Raw genomic sequence first — 21,621 nt, forward strand, 5'->3', positions numbered from 1 at the left:
CAACACGGGGCTACATCTCACCAACTGTGAGATCATGACCTGAGCTGAAACCAAGAGCCGGCCGCTTAACCGACTGAGCCACCCAGGCACCCCGTGAGTGTTCTCTTTTAAAATATAAAAATTGCATATGTTTATTCAATCAGTCCCCTTCACCTCGTAGGTGTGAACCTAAGTCTCATTGGAGGGGAGTGAATTCAAGAGGAACAAGGGATAAAATTCCTCAGGAAGGCTCCATCACTTTTTTTTTAATCTTTAAACAAATCTTTTTGAGTTTATTTATTTTGAGAGAGAGAGAGCATAAACATGAGTGGAGGAGGGGAAGAAAGAGCAGGAGAGAGAGAATCCCAAGCATGCTCCATGCTGTCAGCCGGGAGCCCAACACAGGACTCAAACCCATGATCCGTGAGATCATGACCTGAGCCAAGAGCAAGAGTTGGACACTTAACCAGCTGAGCCACCCAGGCTCTGTCACTTTTAACTGATCAAGAGCATGATTCCTTTTGGACTGGCAGAAGGCTTTGTATGTCATGCTCAGATATTTCTCATGATAATTCAGTTTAATCTTAAAATTTGGTAGACCTCATGCTGCTGTGAATAGTAAATGTAGAAAATGATAGGTGGAGGAAAAGGCATTGTTACTCTTATAGTCTTGCAAACAACTGGGTGAGCAAACCCTCCCTTATCTTATTAATGGTTTTTTTCATAAAATGTAAGTCCTCTCGTTTGGGTTTCTGGACTCAATTCCAATGTGTGTGTTAAGGGTGGGGCAGGTAGTTTTCTCACACCAACAAGCAATTCTCAGGGTGTCTGAGAATTCAACTCAGTTCGGACACTTCCTACCCAGAGGTAGTATCAGATTCCACAGGTAAGGGCTCAGTCCCACAGGACTGCCCTCCGCTCAGATTGCCCATTGCAATCCCAGGTTGCTACCTGTGCTTCTGACGGGCTGGTTAGGAATCAGAAGTTCCCACCACCCTCTCCTTGGGTTTAGTTAATGTGCTAGAGAGGCTCACAGAATGCAACAAAACATTTTACTTACTGGATCACTGACTTATTAGAAAAGGATATAACTCAGGAACAGCCAGACGTAAGAGATGTACAAGGGAAAGGGGTGTGGAGTTTCTGTGCCTTCTCTGGGTGCGCCACTCCCTGGTGCCCTAATACCCACCACCAACCTGGAAGATCTCAGAACCCTGTCCTCTTGGGTTTTTATAGGGGTTTTATTGCATAGTCATGATTGGTTAAATCGTGGGCTGTCGGTGATCAATTCAACCTCTACTTCCTGGAGGTCAGGGGATGGGATGGAAAATTCCAACTCTCTAATCACATGGTTTGTTCCCGGGGTGACTAGCCCTCTTCCTAAGGTTACCCAGGGGCTTCCAAAAGTTACCTCATTAGCATAACAAAAGACACCTTTATCACCCCCATAACTTAAATTCTAAGCGTTTGGGGAGCTCTGTGCCACAAACAAGGACAAAGACAAATATGTATTTCTTACTATAAATCATAATATCTCCATAATTTGGCAATGACTTAATAAAATTGAATAGCAATTCTTTGTTTTTTAATTGACAATGATTTATTTAGCATTTATTATGTATTAAATTCTTCACATACACTCTCTGTTTCACCAAAGAAACCCTGTAAGCTAGAAGGTTTTAATCTATTTCACAAATGTAAAATTTGGTGTTCAGGAAAGTTTGGACCCAGGAATAAACAAATGTAGGTCCTTTTGGCTCCAGACCAAAGACGTCAACCACACAGCCTCTCACCGCACCCCTTCTGAAGGGAATTTTGGAATCTCTGCCCCCTCGTTCTACTGGAAAGAGATAAAGGCACACAGAGGTAAAGAGATTGCTCCAAAGCTAGTAAGTGAGAGACGTTGCGTTCAAATTTAGTTCCATCTGGCTCTAAATCCAAGACTTTTACCCACTCTCCCCATACCACGGCAGCCATTTTATTTAAGCCTGGGCACTCGAGGAAGAGCCATATTCTTTCTTGCCCAGCATCACCACTGGCCTTGTAAAACGGGAGCTTCTGTCTTCTCCCAAATATTGAATCAAGAACTTTTGCCTTTCTCTTTAGCTCTGATGTATTCCCCTCCATTCGAGAAATTGGAGGCTTTGAAAAGAGTCGCTCTGTGATTGTTTTTGGACCTCTTCTATAGGACCTGCCTACCTGCAGGCCAGACCCTCCCCTGCTGAGGCAAGCTGCCCAGCGCAGGCTGCAATTCTGTGAGGAAAATCCTGGGTGTCCCACTACTGTGTCTGTTGACTGGGTTGGTGAGTCTAATTTAGCAGGAAAGGAGAAGAAAGGTTTACTTTGTACACCGTTCCAAGCTGTACTGCATCCTCTAAACTTGCTTTGTCAGTAACAAAGCTATTTTTTTATTCCTATTTTATTTTTGTATTTCGGTAAATTTGACACCCGTAGAGAGAAAGGCAATGTCAGCAGTAAAGGCAGGGCCACTCTTGGAAATGCCTCGGTGTCAATAGTATATAAAACCCATAGGAAACTAATTGTCAAAGCTCTTACTCTCCTCTTCCAGGTGTGCTGTGACTCTTAAACTCCCTCTAGACAGAAATTCTGGAGGGGCAGCTGGAACAAGGGGTGAGTTATTTAGACCGTCCCAGAAAGTCCAGTGCTGATGACCAGTGGTTTCCTGTAAAAACTCTAACACTCATGAATTAATTTAACAAATACAGAAGTGCCAGCTGGGATCCAGAATTTATTGACTAAGGAACCATTCATTACCTCTAAAGCCTACTGGTTCTGGAATGGGCGTCATGGCCTGGACCTTTACTTAAGGAACTGCAAGAGCAAAGCTGAGCAGGCAGGAAGCAAGTGGCAGGGACCCGAGGACACACCGGATCAATGCCGCCACTACTCATTTTAATTTCCGTGAAACGGTTGATTTCTTTCAAGCCCAAGATAATTCTTTGTGAGGCTCCTGAGCCTGAACGAATGTGCATGACCACTCCACTGCGCACATCCATCTGTCAAAAGAGAAGATGAGGAACAAGTGAAATTAGACCATGGCTCTCTGGTTTCCCCTAAAAGCTGCCAATGAATGAGAGCATCAGCTGCACCAGACTGGGCTAGCCGGGGCTCTCATCCTTAACTGAACACTCTACACCCAGGCAGTGAGGCACATCCTGTGAATAGGGATGACTCAGCCTCAACAGGTGTCTGATGGCTTTGCCAACCAACCGCCTGTTCCAATGGGCCGGAGCAGCGGCACATTCTTGGTGGCATGAGAAGGCTGTGATGAATAGCCGGCTTGTGTCTCCTCACAGAGGGCGGGGATTGGGTTGGGGCAGGTGTGAAGGGCAGACCCAAGTGCATCAATGCATATTCTCAATCCCTGTGAAATGCACTGCCAACTGGCACATCAGCAGACTTTGGGTTTCCGCAACACCCCTTGGTGGTTCTCGTCCTTGGAACCTCTGAGTCAACATCAACCATCAGTGGAACTGGTTATAATAATACCTTCCAAATATTCCAGGTTTTAAGTTTCCAAGACCCGGCATATTTATTACATGATAAACAACCTTTCATGTTACATAAGGGTCGGTGTTACGATGCACTGAGCTCAGAGAAATCAACTAAAGCTCGGAAGGAGAATTCTCAAAGTCCTGTGGTTCCTTCAGGAAGGAGCAGGGCACAGTCCACGTCTCTAGATTCTCAGCGCTGTGTTTTTTCTAACACTCTGTGTTGCTGAAACATACGTGACTCGCATTGAATTCCCAGAGACTCCTGGGAGAAGAGCTGAATTACGATTGTTCTGAAATAAACTAAGCTGGAGGACAGTAAGTTCATTTACTGGATTTTTTCTAATATTTATTTATTTATTTACTCATTCAGTAGATTTAAAGAAAGACAGGTAAGGATAATCCTGTACCCATGCAAATAGATTATTATCCCGGCTATTTATTATCCTTGGGCATTTTCCCAGCCAAAACTATGGAAATAACTTGATCCCATGGTACCGAGGTGATACTTATTGGAATGATCACATGATTTTTCCTCGACCCCAATTAGGAGTCTTTAATAAAGCATGACTATGTTTCTCATTCTCAGCTATAAAACTTTTTTTTTAATGTTTATTCATTTTTTGAGAGAGAGAGTGACAGAGAGTGAGCAGGGGAGGGGCAGAGAGAGAGGGAGACACAGAATCCGCAGCAGGCTCCAGGATCTGAGCTGTTAGCACAGAGCCCGACGTGGGGCTCGAACCCACGAACCATGAGATCATGAGCTGAAGTTGGCTGCTTAACCGACTGAGCCACCCAGGCACCCCTCAGCTATAAATCTCGATAGAAGGTCCAGGACTTCTGTGGTGTCTCCTTAATTGTCAAAGCCCAGAATTCTTTCTACTCTGCCAGCCTCCACTCTCATTTTTCCAACTTTTAGATCAAGCTTTTCCACTTTCTCTTCAAGCTCATGGCTCAGTTACAGCCAAAATAGTCACATGAATATTCACAAAATATCCTGAAGGAAGAAAGGGACAGAAGAGAACATACCTCTTTGCCTTACAAATACTTGGGTATTACCCATATAACTTCTTCCACCCAGTTGGGTAGCACTTAACATCACTACATCTATCTGTAGGGGGGACCTAGAAATTCCGTCTATAACTAGGAAACCATATTACCCAACTAACACTGGAGGTTTTATAACTGGGTTAGTCTTGGAGTTTGGGTTTTGGTAGACAACCAGCAGTGCCTGCCTCATGCAGTGTAGCTGCTCAGCATGTGTGAAATCAAATGGAAAAGATAACCCTGGAAAACATAAAAAGAAGAATGGATAATAAAAGGAATTTCAAAAGGAAGGAAGAATAAAGCTATTTTTAACCGAAAGATTTTATAGGCAAGGAAACTAAGATAAAAACAAGTTAAGTCAAGTGTCCAAGATCTTGCAGAAATGACATTGCAGAGCTAGGATCCACATCAGTGTCATCTGACTCCAAAACACTTGCTCTTAATTATTGCTTTACGTTGGCTTCCACATGATTACATAGAGCCTTTTCATAGAAACACTCAATACGATTCCTCTTCTATGGACCACTAGGGGTAAAGAAGCATGTTTATGCTCACACAGACAAGTGGCCAAAAGGAAACTTTGACCCAGTTCTTTCCATCATGACGTGGTGATACAGATTCATGTGTTAACAGCCTTAAAATCAATTTATAAAATAACCACAATCATTAAGAAAGAGAAAGGGGAAAGGTCTGCACAGGGTCCTTCATTTGCCCTTCTCAAGGCAGCAACAGCTTTCCTCACCTTCATTGTATTTGAGCAGAGCTCAATGAGACGATCAATATGTTGCTGACATGCTTGAAGCAGATCAATTGTTTTTGACTTGATTGGTTATTCAATGATAGAACCATGAAGGGTTCATTTGATAGACCTTGTGAAACCGGCAGAAAGAGATTCCTGAGGACCACTAAGTATCCCAAGCATTATCCAAAGTGTGGTTGTCAATGATGCATGAGGAGAAATAGAAAAAAATAAGCTCTGGAGTAGATAAGGAAAGGAGTATGGGGAGTTTGGAAAGACAGCTTATAAGAAGAGCTTCACCTTGACACCAAGTTGGCCGTTACATTTAAAATTGGCTTTGCCATACAGAGAAAGACAGATAACATATGTTTTCACTCTTATGTGGATCCTGAGAAACTTAACAGAAACCCATGGGGGAGGGGAAGGGGAAAACAAAAAAAGAGGTTAGAGTGGGAGAGAGGCAAAGCATAAGAGACTCTTAAAAACTGAGAACAAAGTGAGGGTTGATGGGGAGGAGAGAGGGGAGAGTGGGTGATGGGTACTGACGAGGGCACATTTTAGGATGAGCACTGGGTGTTGTATGGAAACCAATTTGACAATAAATTTCATATATTAATTAATTAATTAATTAATTAATTAAAATAAAATTGGCTTTGCTATTTGGGTACTGTAAACCCATGACCCCACAGCATCTTTCAACGAGCCATGTGTTCACGATTCCATCCATGTACGTGACTACAAGAGAGTTTGATTTCAGTGAACCTATGGCATTTTGCAAAATGATCCTCTTTTGGAAAGACAAAAGATAACAGCTACTACACTCACGGAGTGCCAATCACGAGTGTACTGCACTTTGTATAACACTTCCAAAACACTGTTCCATTCGATTGTCAGAGCAACCCTACGAAATAAATGTGATAATCCCCACTTTACAAAGAAGGGCATGGAGGTCCAGAGGTGTTCAATTTCACCCGACTTTTCACAAGTTAACACTGTAACTCAAGGAGTCTCCAGGATAAAAGCGAAGTCTCTTTCTTGATATTTTGGGACCAATAATTTAGCATGGGAATGAAATAACATCGTTGAACCAGAGAGAGGAATAAACACTGTAGAATGAAGGGACATAAATACACAGAAAACACTCTGTACCTTCAAGATGTTTATTTGATGGAGACATTTTAACTTTTCGGCCTTTAAAAATTTATGTGTATGATTGTGTGGTACGCGGGTGTGGTAGTCTGTGACAGTGCATCATGGGAGACAGATGTTCAGCTAACCAACTGTTTCCAGACATGACGTTGGCACTGTAATTTCCATATTTTTAAGGTACGGATTCCAAATTAGCCTATCCCCGTTTGTTAGAGTGCTAACAAAAGTTTGTCTAGTCATACAAGCTAGCTTCCTGTCTCTTTCTTAGCACTATTGCTTTGTGCATATTAATTCACATAAGCAGGAACTATCAAACCCCTATTATATGCTAGGCTTGCCCTATGTAGATGAGGTTTGACCTCTGACTTCAAGGGGCTTGCGTTTGAACTATTCATGGTTGTTGCCATTTAAAATATCTATATCGAAAATGGGTGTTGAAATGTTAGTTTTACTTATTGTCTCTTACTCAAGCAGTCTGTATTCAACACAGACAATAATACAAAATAAAGATAAATGCAATGAAAACACATACACAGAGACACACACTGAATCCTACCATACAAAGAACATCACTATTAGCTTATCAGAAATGTTAGCCTTCACATACATTTACTGAGTCCTTATTGGGTCTAAATCAGTTTTTCAGTTTTTCAACCTCATCGCTACTATTATTTGGGGCCAGAAAATCCTTTGTTATGGGGTTGTCCTGCACCTCATAGGATGTTAAGCATCCTGGGGGTCAAAACCAGCCCTATTTGAGAACCACTGGGTCAAAATACTTAAAGTACACCATTTCATCAGAACAACAACTATTATTTTTACCTCATTTTACAGCAAAGGAATCCGATGGTCAGAAAGGCTAAATGACCTGGGTTGGTCCCTGAAGCCATGAAAGGGAGCAGAGGTTTAAATACAGCTGTAACTGTCGTCAAATCTCCCCCCCACCCCGCACCCACCATCTCTCTTCTTGAGAAGAATAAAATAATAAAATGTACCACCATGAGACCTGCCTTTCTTAATGTCCAACAATATATCGTGTGCATCTTTCCATGTAGGTCAATAAAGATCCACATCGTTATTTTTAATAGTTATATGCTATTCCCATGTGGGGATGCCCATTATTAATCCAGCCAGCCCTTCATTGTTGGACATTCACGCTCCAGGAGGAGCATTCTTGTACATTGATCTGTGCATACCACATTTCTTTTAAATGTTTTATTGGTCAGAATTTCAGCAAGGAACTTATTATTCCAAACTTGACATTTCTGATTGGAAAAGGTGGAGAATTAGCAGCCATGGATCGGGATTATCTCAGGAAAAGTGGTACGTATTCACAACCAAGTTTTAGTGGCTTTTCTGTACTTAGTGCATATTAGCAAAATGGTTTTCTCTGTTTAGATGTGTTTTTCTCTGCAAGGAGATCACAAAATTTTCCACAAATCCATCAGGATCGTCCCAGGAAATAGAACAATTGCTGCCAAATAAGGAATATGGGGATCTAATCTGTAATTTTCAAGCTCCAGGCATAGAGTTGATCACAAAACTGAATACTTTTTCCTTACAGAAGTATCCAGAGATTTTCTGTCTGGAATTGAGTGATTTTAAATTTTTACTTAATGTTTATTTATTTTTGAGAGACGAAAAGACAGAGCATGAGCAGGGGAGGGCAGAGAGAGAGGGAGACACAGGATCCAGGTTCTGAGCTGTCAGCACAGAGCCTGATGTGGAGCCCAAACTCGCAAACCATGAGATCGTGACCTGAGCCGAAGACAAAGGCTTAACCAACTGAGCCACCCAGGTACCCCTGGCATTGAGTGATCTTACATATTCTATTTACTTTTTAAAATTTCCCCTGGTTTATTAGAATGCATAACTATATCTCTATTTTTATTTTATTTATTTTTTTTAATGTTTATTTATTTTTGAGAGAGAGAGAGAGAGTGTGTGTGTGTGTGTGTGTGTGTGCAAGTGGGGGAAGGGCAGAGGGAGATGGGGACAGAGGATCTGAAGTGGACTCTGCACTGGGAGCAGCGAGTCAGATGCAGGGCTTGAACTCACGAACCCTGAGATCATGACCTAAACTGAGGTCGGATGTTCAATCGACTGAGCCACCCGGACGCCCCTATATTTCTATTTTTAATAGTAATTCATTCTATTCAGTAATCATTGACTATTCTGTCCCAGGCAGCAGGCCAGAGTCTGAAGATACAAATACGCCCAAAGTTTACCAGGTCTGAGTGGTATGTATGTATATATGATACCGACTTCTAAAACAGAAAACAGTAAGTTTTCCTGTTCTTATACCAGTGTCTTCACACAGAACCTCAGTCTGTTCTCCTCTGATCTTACACACCTCCCTTGTCCTTGTACCCATTCTTCCTGCTGCACGGGATGACCTACTTCTCCATGCTACCCCCACCATCATTCACGTGGGAGGCCACGTCTCCTCATTCAAAATCCAGGTTGAACGTCTCCTATTTTTTTGGAGCTTCCGTGTCCCCTTAAGCACTCCTGTTCCGTGCCCCTATCTGGGCAATGCCTCCCTCCATTAAGGCCCTTACATCCCCCTTTTGCAATTATTTGCTTACCGTCTATCTTCCAGACAGAGATACTTGTTCCTTTAGGTGCAGGCGCAATAATTGTCATCTCTGTGTCCCAAGAGCCTAGCAGGGTGTCTAACACATGATAGGCACTCGATGAATTCTTACGGGTTAAATGGAGGGAGAGGAGAAAGGCAAGGTGTAGTATGTATTCTTGGCCTTGCTGAAATTTCCCCGGAGGGCAGATAGGATAATCCATCGAGGAATGGGAGGGCCAGTACTAAGAGAACTCATCTGATAGTAGGCTGCCCTGGTTTTCTCCCAGGAGGAATTAAATCATAACACCCCAGATGCATGCAGAGATTGATACTATCCATCCAACGACACGGCCAAGGAAATTATAGGTTACTGTGAGACCTCAGGACGGTCTCCCTGCTGGTCATCAAACAAGATCTAGATAGTGTTGGATTTCCAGCAGGATTTCTTTGGATAATATGTGAAAGCCAAGATGCCTCACGTGGTTGAGGGAAGGAACAAATAGAAAGCAGGTAAACAGATGTCGATCAAAGCGCAACCTTCACATTGCGTGGCAATCATCTTACTCGGCTGTCTTGTCTACAAGTGTGTAAAAAGCTTGAGGGTTGGAACCGTGCGATCCGTTCATCTTTTTAACCTCAGCGTTCTTCCTAGGGCCTCGTATACAGTGAGTCCCCATTTAATGGTCCTTGAGTTGCAGAACAGGTTTATTCCCCGCCCCCCCCCCCAAATTTTCAGCAAGCACATAGGGACCGGAGCAAAAATTTCCTTGGGTAATCTAGGTGTTTTCAAGAGAGAAGAGTCTTTCCTGAAGTCACCTTAGATTTCTGAACAGTAACCTGATTCCAGTGGTAAGCTGGAGCTAGCTGGCTTGTGTCAGCTTGTGAGAGCCAACGGTTAACTACCAAGAAACGTCGGGAGCCGGTTGTTAATATCTGGGTAGCTTCAAACTGACCGTGGAGGGAGAATTTATGCCCCAGCAACTGGCAAGCACTACAAATCAGAGGTTTCTCACCACCATCTGCCCCCAGAGAGCCAGTTTCCCACCACACCATGGCCGACATCTAAGCCCCACACTTCAGATTTAGTTTTCAAACAATCCTCCTCTGGTTGCAGATCCCCAGTAGCTGCAGCTAAAGAGAGCTGATGTAGGTAATGACCAACAGTTCAGGGAAAGAGAGAAGAAGGAAATGTATTGCGCTTCATACAGTGCCCTTAAATGGCACCTATGCAATTCAGGAGGTACTGGTAAAGAGCACAGCGTTGGAACTAAGAATCTCTTTTTAGGACAAGGGATTTATTAGCTCTAAGCCCCAGTTTCCAACCCGTAAGTGGGACTCAGTGACTAACTACTTCCAATGGCTGGCTATGAGTCTTAAACACGATAATGTACACACTAAGAAAATATCAGCCACTTCTTGAACATATACCACGTGAACGTACACGAACGGATGTTGTTTCACGGCCACAATTCCTTATCTGAAGCCCATAGGGCCCGAATTACTTTGAATTCAGATATTTTGGATTTTTAGGAAGATGATACAGTTCAAATAGTGCGTGTGTGCGTGTGTGTGCGTGTGTGTGCGTGTGTGAAATACCCCAGGGATATCAGAGGGATCTAAGGCAGCTCTCTGTAACCAAATACATTCGTTTTTCTACAGCGAAATTCATGAAGATTCACTCTAAATGAGAGTAAGAAATATTATAAATAGGCTCAAGTTAATTCAGGTCAGATTTAGTCATCAAACGAGTGTGCATCGAATTACAAAAATATTTTCAGTTTCCAGAGCCATTTGGATTTTGCATTATGATTGGGGATTTGGGCCTCTATTATTGATATTGTTGTTAGTTGGCCATGCCCAGTGGAATGATTTCATAGCCAATATTTTCTGGGGAATTCTGACTTCAAAGAGCCAAATACATCTTTTCCTTAAACCATCAATATGGTCCAGAAACTTCAGCTTTGCCTCTCATCCTGGCTTTCAGATCACGAATGGATATAAATATTCTTTGTGTGATTCATAAACGAAGACAGTCGCTCTCGGTAGAAATCACCTTGATCTCTGAAGGAACTGCTGGTATAAAATATGCTGCCAGCCTTTGCTTTGGGGTATTTGGAAAAGCCGTCGTCAGCCCTAAACTCGCTCCTGAAAAATTCCCCTTCCCTTTTAGATATTCCCTCTTCAAAGAACAAATTTTTACAATATGGGCTTCCCCCATGCCCTCTGAGGTATAAAAATATGGGTCTGCATTTATATTTCAATTCTTCCAAAAGTAGAGGTGGCTTTTTTTTTTTGCTACTTGTTTTGTTGAGAGAATGTTGCATTGTTAGTTATGAACCTAAGTAAACAATCCTCTCTTTCTGCTGAAGAGGCAGCAGCCCAGATTTCCATGTTCTGACTCTACAAGGCATGACATTCTGTTTTATGGTTTCTTAACAGGATAATGGCTTGGACATTTCTAGAGTGGATATGATTATATTTGTTGATTGGGTTTGTTAAAAATGCACTCACATTTGGCCTTTGCTAACATGAACATTAAATACATCACAGACATTAATGATCCCAGATAGTCTGCCCATTAGGACATTAAGAGGCAGATCTGATTAAAGAGACGCGTACTCTGTACTTTACAGGCAAAATCACTCATACTTCCTTGGATTAACTGAATGTTAAGGACCACAGATATGAGGCTCTTCTGGGCACACAGCTCTTCTTCCTAGTTCTCTAGACTGATAACAAGAACAGGGGCAACGACACTAAGAATTAAGTATCTAACCATTATTACTACGAGGATTTTTCCTGCTCCCTGTTGATATTCCGGGCATTTTGCTAAGAAGGAACACAGCTGGAGAATCACACAATCACGCTTAGAAATCCCAGCTCGGATAAAAAATTCAGTCATATATGTCAGACTGTATTTCAATTTCCTAATATGTAAAATAAAATAATTCAAGAGGCGCCTGGGTGGCTCAGTCCATTGAGCCTCTGACTCTTGATTTCAGCTCAGGTCGTGATCTCACAGTTCATGGGTTTGAGCCCTGAGTCAGGCTCTGCACTGACAGTGTGGAGCCTGCTTGGGATTCTCTCTCTCTCTCTCTCTCTCTCTCTCGCCTGCTCTCTGCCCCTCCCCTGCTGTCACTCTGTCTTTCTGAAAATAAACTTTAAAATAACAATAATAATAAAGTAAAATAATTCAACCTTTCAAAAAATATAAGAACATATTTACTATGTACTTAATACATATGTACTTAAAACATGTAACATATTTACTATGTACTTAATAATACATATACATATGAACACATATACATTGATATTGATCTATATAAGTGAAATCCCTACAGCACAGTATCTCACTTACTATTCTCATATTCCAACATGATGTCTTTTTTTTAATGTTTATTTATTATTTCGAGAGAGAGAGACAGAATGCAAGTGGGGGGCGGGGAGAGAAAGAAGGAGACACAGAATCTGAAGCAGGCTCCAGGCTCTGAGCTGTCAGCACAGAGCCCAGCACGGGGCTCGAACACACAAACCGCGAGATCACGACCTGAGCCAAAGTTGGATGCTTAACCGACTGAGCCACTCAGCCTCCCCTTTGACGTCCTTTTTTTAATATGAACTTTCAGTTTTAGAATGCTTTTAGATTTATAGAAAACTTACAAAAATGTTATGAAGTTTCCCATATACCCCTCATCCAGTTTTCCCCATTTTTACAACTTACTGTGATATGTTTGTCAACGCTGGGAAAACAACACTGGTACAGTAATCTTACCAAACTCTAGACTTTATTGGAATTTCACCAGTTTTTCCTTTTTTTTTTTAAGTAGGCTCTATGCCCAATGTGGGGCTTGAACTCATGACCCGAAGATCAAGAGTTGCCTGCTCTATTAAGTGGTGACCCTCACCAGTTTTTCCTTTAATGTCACCTTTGTGTTCCAGAATCCAATTCAGGACACCATAATAACATTTAGTTATCAAATCTCCCAATTCTTTTAGTTTTTGGGAGTCTCTCCATGTTTCCTGTTTTTTATGATCTTGTCAATTTTGAGTATCTCCTTTCTGTTTGAGAGGCAGTATGTCACAGTTGTCACGGAGAACTTGAAGTCAGACTAAGACATCCATTATGATTCTACCACTTACTACTCATGTGACCAAGGAAAAGCCCTCCCGGCCTCAATTCGAAATGGGAATAATACCACCTGCCTCACAGGGCCGTGTTAAGGATATAAAATTCTAAATGTATTGGCAAATACATTGGCAAATACATGGTTCTCCAAAGAAACAGCCAACAGATGTGTGTGTGTGTGTGTGTGTGTGTGCGCGCGCGCGTGTGTGTGTGTGTGTTATAAGGAATTGGCTCACATGATTATGGAGTCTGCCCTGTCCCAAGATCTGCAGGGTGAGTTGGCAACATGGAGACCCAGGAGCGCTGATGGTGAGTTTCTTTCTGAAGGTCAGCACTTTCAAGACCCAGGAAGAGCCAATGTTTCAGTTTGAATACTGGAAGCATGGAAAAAAGCCAATGTCCTAGTTCAAAGACAATCAGGCAAGGAAAATCCCCTCTAACTCAGGAGAGGGTCACCCTTTTGCTTCATTCAAGCCTTCAACTTGGATGATGCCCACCCACATTAGGGAGGACAATCCACTTTATTTGGTCTGCTGATTGAAAAGTTAAGCTCAGCCCAACACACCCTCACAGAAAAATAACAGAATGATGGTTGACCAAATATCTGGATACCTCAAAGCCCCCTCAAGTTGACACATAAAATTAACCATCCTAGTAAGTAATATGCCCCATACCCACAGGGCTTCTCAGAAACAGTAGCTATGATTATTCTTACGCTACGATGACTGTCAGAAGATGCTTGAGGCTTTTGTTTCCCCTTATAAATCTCCAGTCACAGGACTGAAACAAGGCCTTGGATGCTGCTGAGCTGGCTGTTGTTTTCAAAATGAGCTTAAAGCAATAAAAACTACCTTATATTTATTTGGTGCTTACTATTTGCCAGGTACCTTTTTAAGCACGATGAGGTGATTTAATCCTCGGGGAAACGATTACGAGCAGGCACTATTATTATCTCATTTTGCACGTGGAAAAACCACGATTCAGAAAAGTAATGATACCATTTTAGTTGTGCATGAAAGACCGCTGACTTTTATTGAGTGCTTTCTACAGAGGAGACATTATCCTGAACACGTGAAGTGGATTATGTCATGGAATCTTCACAACAGATTTATTTCATATAAAGTCTTATTAATGAACCCATTGTATAGATTAGATACTTACATCTTACAAGACATTTTGTCTGAGATCATAGACTTCAAAGAGAGATGCTTGGATTACAGGTTGAGTCTGACTTTGGGACTTTTGCCATTGGCCTTTGTACTACTCAGCCTTCTCCATGTTTGCTAAGAGAATGGGTGGAAGAAAGTACAAAGATACCGGAGCCAGGAGATTGGAATTCTCAGATATGGTATTAATGTCCTGGGATACCTTGAATAAGTCACTTCTCTCCTGGTCTCAATTTCGTCTCGGTAAAAGGAGGAGGGTTAGGGCCAGACGTTCTGGTTGCATCTCTCCCTGCTTCCCAAAGGAAGTGGTATAGTATAATGGAAGGACTATGGAGTTTGGGGTCCAACAGACCTGGACATGAGCATCCCAGCATGCCCCTTCTTACCCCCCTCTTATAAGTTCTACAGTCTTAAGTAGTTTGTTTAATTGGCCTATTCTCACTCATTTATCCAAAACTATAAATTAGGCATCTATTTTGTGCTAGAGATAATATTTCGCTAGGATGAACGAATAGATCACATCCATGTCTTCATGGATTTTATTATCTAGTGGAAGAAAAATAGAAATGCTCACTTTTGCCTTCTGGGGGAAAAAAAAAAACCCAGCTGAGGCCACTGATACTTAGAGCACACAGTCACTTAACAAGGGTCAAAGACAACGCACACCCAAAGTGCATTGCCTCTGCCTAGCAGTAACGGTGCATTTTGCATAATGGTTGAATGAGGTTTCGGTGCACATTGTGCGGGGAAATGCTTGAAATCTGTTTCTCAGTTGTTGCTTTCTATTGCGAGCCAGGAGAGGTTTCTTTCCACCCCTTGGTATTCACATGGGTGGATCCCATGACTGAATTGATTTTATTTTCACAAGATAATTGCCCGAGGCCCGGATGGACCCAGGGGTTGAAACAAAGATGTGTGTTAGATTCTGCAGGTCAGGGATCTCTGTGCCACTTTCTCAAGGGCCTTGTGAAGAAGTGGATAATTGGAGCCAAAGAAGGCAGGAAACGCTTCATGCAAGGGCTGGTGCTGGGAGGGCGGTGAACGGCCGAGTTGTGGTTCAATTTCCCAGAGGGCTTGAGAGGCAAATGAGCAGGATGAACAGATGAAAAGCTGACCTTCACCACCCACTTCCTGGAGGATCTCAGGCGAATCACTGCTTTCGTGACCTTCCTTTTCCTCATCTGTAAAAACCACCCTCTTGGTGCACTTTGAGAACAGGGTGCTCACCTTTATGGCAGCACCTAGCATTTTATGTTAGATTCATTGTTTCCAGTTGGGTCACTTCTGTCCCCTATCCGTAGTCTCTGCCCTCGTCCAACTTTTGTCACCCCTGGCTTGAATCACATCAAAACACTTCTACACTAAGGCAATTTTTCCACCTTTGTGCCCTCTCTGATCTATTCTCTTTACTGTGGATGAGTTATCATCTCAGATTGCAAATACGATCACCTACTCCCTCACTTGCCATACTTAAGAGGCTTCCCACCATTCCTGAGATAGCTAATGACAGTCTTAGTACAGCTTCTAAGAATTTTCCAGGCTTATCTCACTCTACTCTCTTCTTACCCCCTGACCTCCAGCCACACCGGCCTCCTCTCATTTCCTCCTGACTCCACAGCCCTTACCCTGTGTGTCCCCTCTGCCTGGAACACCTTTCCCGACCTTCATCTTGGCTAGTTGCCTTTAACTCATTCTTTATGTCTTAGTTCAAATGTTACTCCCTATAGACTTAGCCTCATGCCTAAGACTAAGTGCAGGTCCCTGTTTCCTTCATAGATTTACCATGGTTTGTCATTTAGAGGTGTATTCTTTTGCGTTAATAGTCTAGAATGTGTGTCTCACCCATTTGACCATGAGCTCCATGAACATAGGGAGTCCACATTTTATTCTTTTACCCTTGTAATCCTGCACAGTGCCTGTCACATAGCATGTCAAATGAATATTTGTTGAAGGAAGAAGTGAATGAAGAAATGAGCAGATTTATCTGTCCTCCGTCTTGGAGACTGGGGTCCAGGCCTTCATTATTATGGGCCTAGCGCTTAGTAAAGTGCTTGGAATGAACAGGAAGTTTTCTACTAGCATGTGTTGAAAGGAGACACCTCATGAACAGTCACACTGGATGATTTGACAGTCTCACTCCAACAATACATTTCTGTGACCCTGAGTCTGTGGATCTCCACCCCCGTCAATGACAGCAAGTTGGCTGTGTCATGTCATGCCTTTGCAGCATCTACTCATAATTAAACCAAAACCCAAAACTCTGGACAAAGCCTTTTTATTTTCAATAGAGTTTAAGATGTTTTATGGATCCAAACTATGTCCATTACATTTGCCACCATTTGACTTTCCCGTTACTCAAAGACATATGTCTGCTGACTTCAGCGGGGACCCTAGTGCTCCCTGGGCCACTGGGGTGACAGCCAGTGGTTGGATAATCTAAGGAAAATGGGGACAGAGGGAGTACAAAATGTTAATTAAAATAAAGCTCATGCAAAGGGAAGTAGGGTCTCACACAGGAGAATAACAGCAAACTAGAGGTTTTGGCTCAGGGTATTTTATAGGCTGAGTGCTCCTGTGTTATCTTAAGGGCACCCAGAGAGAGGCCCTCCAGAAAGAGCCTGGTGAGCCCTTGCATGGAGAAGCCAAGCCCTCAGACTTCTGACTTAATGCCCCTTCTCTTCTAAAGCACCAGGCTGGGGAAGAGCGGTCTTTAGAAATAAAACTGCCCTGAGGCGCCTGCGTGGCTCAGTCGGTTGGGCGGCCGGCTTCGGCTCGGGTCATGATCTCACAGTTTGTGAGTTTGAGCCCCACGTCAGGCTCTGTGCTGACAGTTCAGAGCCTGGAGCCTGATTCGGATTCTATGTCTCCCTCTCTCTCTGACCCTCCCCCCCCACCCCTCACACTCTGTGTCTCTCTCTATCTCAAAAATAAATAGACATTAAAAAAAATTTAAAAAGAAAAGAAAAAGAAATAAAACTGCCCTGTGGAAGACCAGAGAGAATTCAGGAGTCCTGAGGATAAAAGTTTAAAGAGAATACCTCTCTGTTTGGTGGATAATCCGAAAATCAAGGCAGCCTTTTAGTTTCCACTGAAGTCAACCCCTGGCCAAAGTCTCTGCATAATTAATATAATGTTTGCATGGCTGTTCGAAGATTCTAGCGGGACTCTCACGTTTATTGTCCTCAGTAAATCCCACAACACCGTGACGCTGAGATGACTGTCCCCATCTCATGCAACAGGAAACTGGGATAAGGGGACGCCGCCAGAGTCACTGCTACCAAGTGGAGGAGATGGGACCTGGTTCTAGAACCCGCCAATGCCAGAATGAAAGCCTGTGTTTTGTTTTGTTTACTTTTCTCCCCTATGATTTTCCGCTGCCTGGCCTAGGGGCACCCCTTTGGTGTGATCCTGTGACCGAATCAAATGGGCTCAGAAGCCTGATCGTTCTTTCAAAGACCTCGAATTGTGCTCTGAAGTTGGAGGAAATGAGAATAACATTCATACATAAATGGAGATCTGAGGAATTAGTGGATGTCAAGACTCACTTCTGTAGAGCAACGCCGATCGGGTGGCTCTTTCGCATGGTTCCTGCCCGTCTTCCTTCAGGTCTCCAGTGTGCGGTATCGGGACGACTTCAGAAGCCCCCTAACAGGCATCCCTGCCCCAGGTTTTGCCTCCCCTGTCTCCCACAACCCACCAGGGTCCTGCCGGGGCCACAGTGGCATTTCTAAAAGATAAATTGGGGGGTCACATAGTTTTCCTGCTCAAAATTCTTTGATGGTTTCCCATTACTCCAGGACAAAGGACAAACTCCTCAGCGGAACAGTTACAGCCGTTCATAGCCGACCCATCTTGGCATTACTTTTTCATTTACCAACCTCACTTTTACAGAGAGCCTTCGGGGTGAGCGTGCGGTTCTGGGGAAATGCACATGAGTAGGTCTGGTGTTCCGGAACTGCCCAGTCTGGGAAGGGGTGTCGCATATTCTGGATTTTATACTCTGGCCACCGTGAGGTTCTTCCTGTCTTCTGGAATACCTCCTCCTTTCGAAAGCTCTGAGCGTGTTCGTACTACTCCCATTCTCTAGAGAGTGTCTAGCCCAGAACCCCTCACACAGAGCTCTCCGACAACCAATTTTCCGCCTAGCAAATCCATCCTGTAAGGAGATTCAAGTTGTTACCTTCTCTACTCTGCCAACTGTTCACAACCTGCAAGACTTTTTGTTCATCTTTCTTTACCTGAATTAGAGCACACGTCGTTTCACGTCATCATTACTTATGTGAGCTGTTATGTCCCCAAAGTTGCTGTGACTACCTTGAGAGCAGGGACCCCACTTTCTCTATTCTCAGTGCCTAACACAGAGTGAGGCACCAGACGCAAGGTGCTGAGCTCCTTAGTAACACCATTTGCCCGGCTTCTTGCCTCGTGAATGAAGCATTGTTGTGGCTGCTCCGGCTGCAACCATTCCCCCCTCCCCTCTCCCCCCAGATTTCCCTCCAGCCTCCCCCTACGTGTCTGACACTTGGGTTTACGTTCCAGAACAATCTGTGGCCATCTGTCCTTCCTCATTCTTCAGAGGCGATCTTTCCATGGAAAGGTTGCTTTGCTCTGGGTAGCATCCGCTAGCATTTAGCCCACTGCCAGGCCCACAGAGAGATCTCAGGAGCAGCTGTTGCTTTTGGAAGATGATGGAGATTTGCTAAAATTTCTAGGAGCACATAACTACCACCCTTCGCTAGATGGATAGATAGATAGATAAAATACGTGTATATATTACTATGTGTAACATGTATATATAATGTAAGGTATATTATATATATATTACTCATATATGTATATATACTACTATATATAATGTGATGTAGAAATATTCAGTATATGTAATATTACTCATATATAATACATGTGTATATTACAAGTATGTATATTATAAATATAGCTATCTCTTGATTTTTCAGCTTATCACAATTACAAAAAGAAAGCCATTCTTCCTGATTTTTATCAGTAAACTGCAGTAACCTGAAGACTTCTTGGGGAAGGGGCCATGTTTGGGCATATTTCTATTTTTAGCCTCTTGCAGACACCTTGTGTACCGTCACTGCTCAATGAATGTATTGTAAGAATGGGTAAATGACCACGATGTGCACCATCTGTTGAACTTATACCACACGGGCAGTAACTTATGCGCTTTGCATCTATGTGGTTTCGTTTAATCTGTGATACAACCTCGTGAAGTAGTTATTACATTCACTCTGCAGATGAGGAAGCTAGGCTCAGGAAGCCTAAGTAAATCAGCCACGGTCACGGGTCTTGTAAGGAGCACAGTGTAATTCCAAAACAGAGCCAGCAGCGGCAAATTTCCGTGCTCTTAACCTCTATGCTGTGCTTGAAGGAAGTACCTTCACTCGTGAAAATAGAGCCACTGGGTAGAATGCAGGGCGCTTTGCTTTCCTCTGTGAAGAGAGACAATAGGTCTGTGCCACTTCCCCAGGAAGGGTCCAGATTCCGCTTCCCTATCCTATCATCTGTCACCAACTAATGCAAGCGGGGGGATCAAATGACCCAGTTTGTACGGGACTGGAGGGTTTCCTGGAATGTGGGGGTTGCAGGGCTAAAGTCAAGACCAAGTTCACCCTAAATTCAGGGCTAACATGAGAGCATACAAATACTCAAGAAAAAATTCCTTTGGTCACTTGCTTTATACCAAAGAGTGTGCCTAGCACGTAGTGTGTGTGTGCGTGCACACGTGCGTATACGTGCACCATATACTACTGCTGGGAGGAAATGGGGCGTATTTTCTTGTACCATTTATTCAAACTCCGAAACAGAAGCTGGGCCGGACCAGAACGGAAGGAGCCTCCTTTCTAAGCTGAAGTTTACGATACTCACCTTCACACTTTGTAGGTTAGGGAAACCACAAACAAGACATAGGCGCATTCTCCAACGCACTGCCCAGAATCACCCACAGTCTCACCTCTCCCAAACCGGACACATTTCCCACAGACTCAGCCTTGATTCAGGCCCTGCCAGAAATACAAGCAAATAAATACTCACGTAGTCACCCCGCCGTGACTCACACGTATTCATTCACCATACGTAATCGCACACCCAAGTTTACGTAGGTCCGCGCACGTTATTGCAAACTTGCACACAAATATGCCGACCGCAAAAGTGGCGTAGACGCATTCCAGATACCTTTTCAAGGGAGACGTTACCTGTATATGGACGTAATGCAATGTATCGTTCACGTTCACACAAAAGAGCGAATGCAAAGCAAGATATATCACCGCAGAGACATTCATGGGTATACGCGCCTCCACCCTCAGAACGTGCAAGGGCACACAGCTGGTATTTGACCCACTACGTTAGCTTTACCTACAGACACATATTCACAGATGCTGACGTATTTTTCCGTAATCCACGTATTCTGTCACCCTCAGAGGTATACACGGATTCGCCTATATGCATACGCACATGCGTCTATTACTCCTTTCTCTCTTTTACGCACACACGTACAATATACCCTGGGCAGTTGCTTGACTTGTTCTCTGGGACAAAGCGGGGCACAAGGACAAACTTTAAGAAAGAAATATAGATCGACAGAAAACAGACAGATGCAGCAGGCTCACACCTATAAAGGCGTACATATATTTTAACTGTCTCTTACATCTGACCATGCACATTTTCTGTCTATGCATCCCCAGTTAGATACACATCTCCAGGATCCACAAAGACAAAGAATCCCGGGCCAGACAATTCTTCCTAATCTCCGCATTGCCCCCAATACCGAATAGAGCCGGCATGTTCCGCTGATTCTTTGTGTTATCTTCAAGGAAAACGGGGGGTGGGGTGGGGTATGCCTAGGCCAGTTGCACATGATCTGTGTAAAGCCCCACTGCCAGCGAGACCCCCAGAATCAGCAAGGTTCGAGAGGAAACCGACCATAGAGGAATGTTTTTCTACTTAGCCAAAAAGATCCGGCTCCTTTGAACACAGACTTTCTGCTCAGGCTCCTAATGCAGTCCACATTTGGCCATTAAATCCTAATTGGAGGCCTGCTGGGGAAGGTATGGGGGCCCAGGCTGCCAGCATTTCCTGGGTCACATCCCTGCAAGACCCGGCCTGACCCTGCGCCCTTGTATGACCTGCCCTTTTGAACTCTTAATCCTGCTACTGGCCACAAAGAATTAGGAGCTCAATTTACTCCTGAAACCACAGGCACATCCCCTTCGGTCTTCCTCTTCTCGTCTGGCATCTCTTCTCCCCACCCCCACCCACCGCCACACACATATACACGCTTTATTTTTCTTTCCTCTCCTCCT

This window comes from Panthera leo, chromosome F2, assembly GCF_018350215.1.
Source record: "Panthera leo isolate Ple1 chromosome F2, P.leo_Ple1_pat1.1, whole genome shotgun sequence".
In the NCBI taxonomy this organism is placed as follows: domain Eukaryota; kingdom Metazoa; phylum Chordata; class Mammalia; order Carnivora; family Felidae; genus Panthera; species Panthera leo.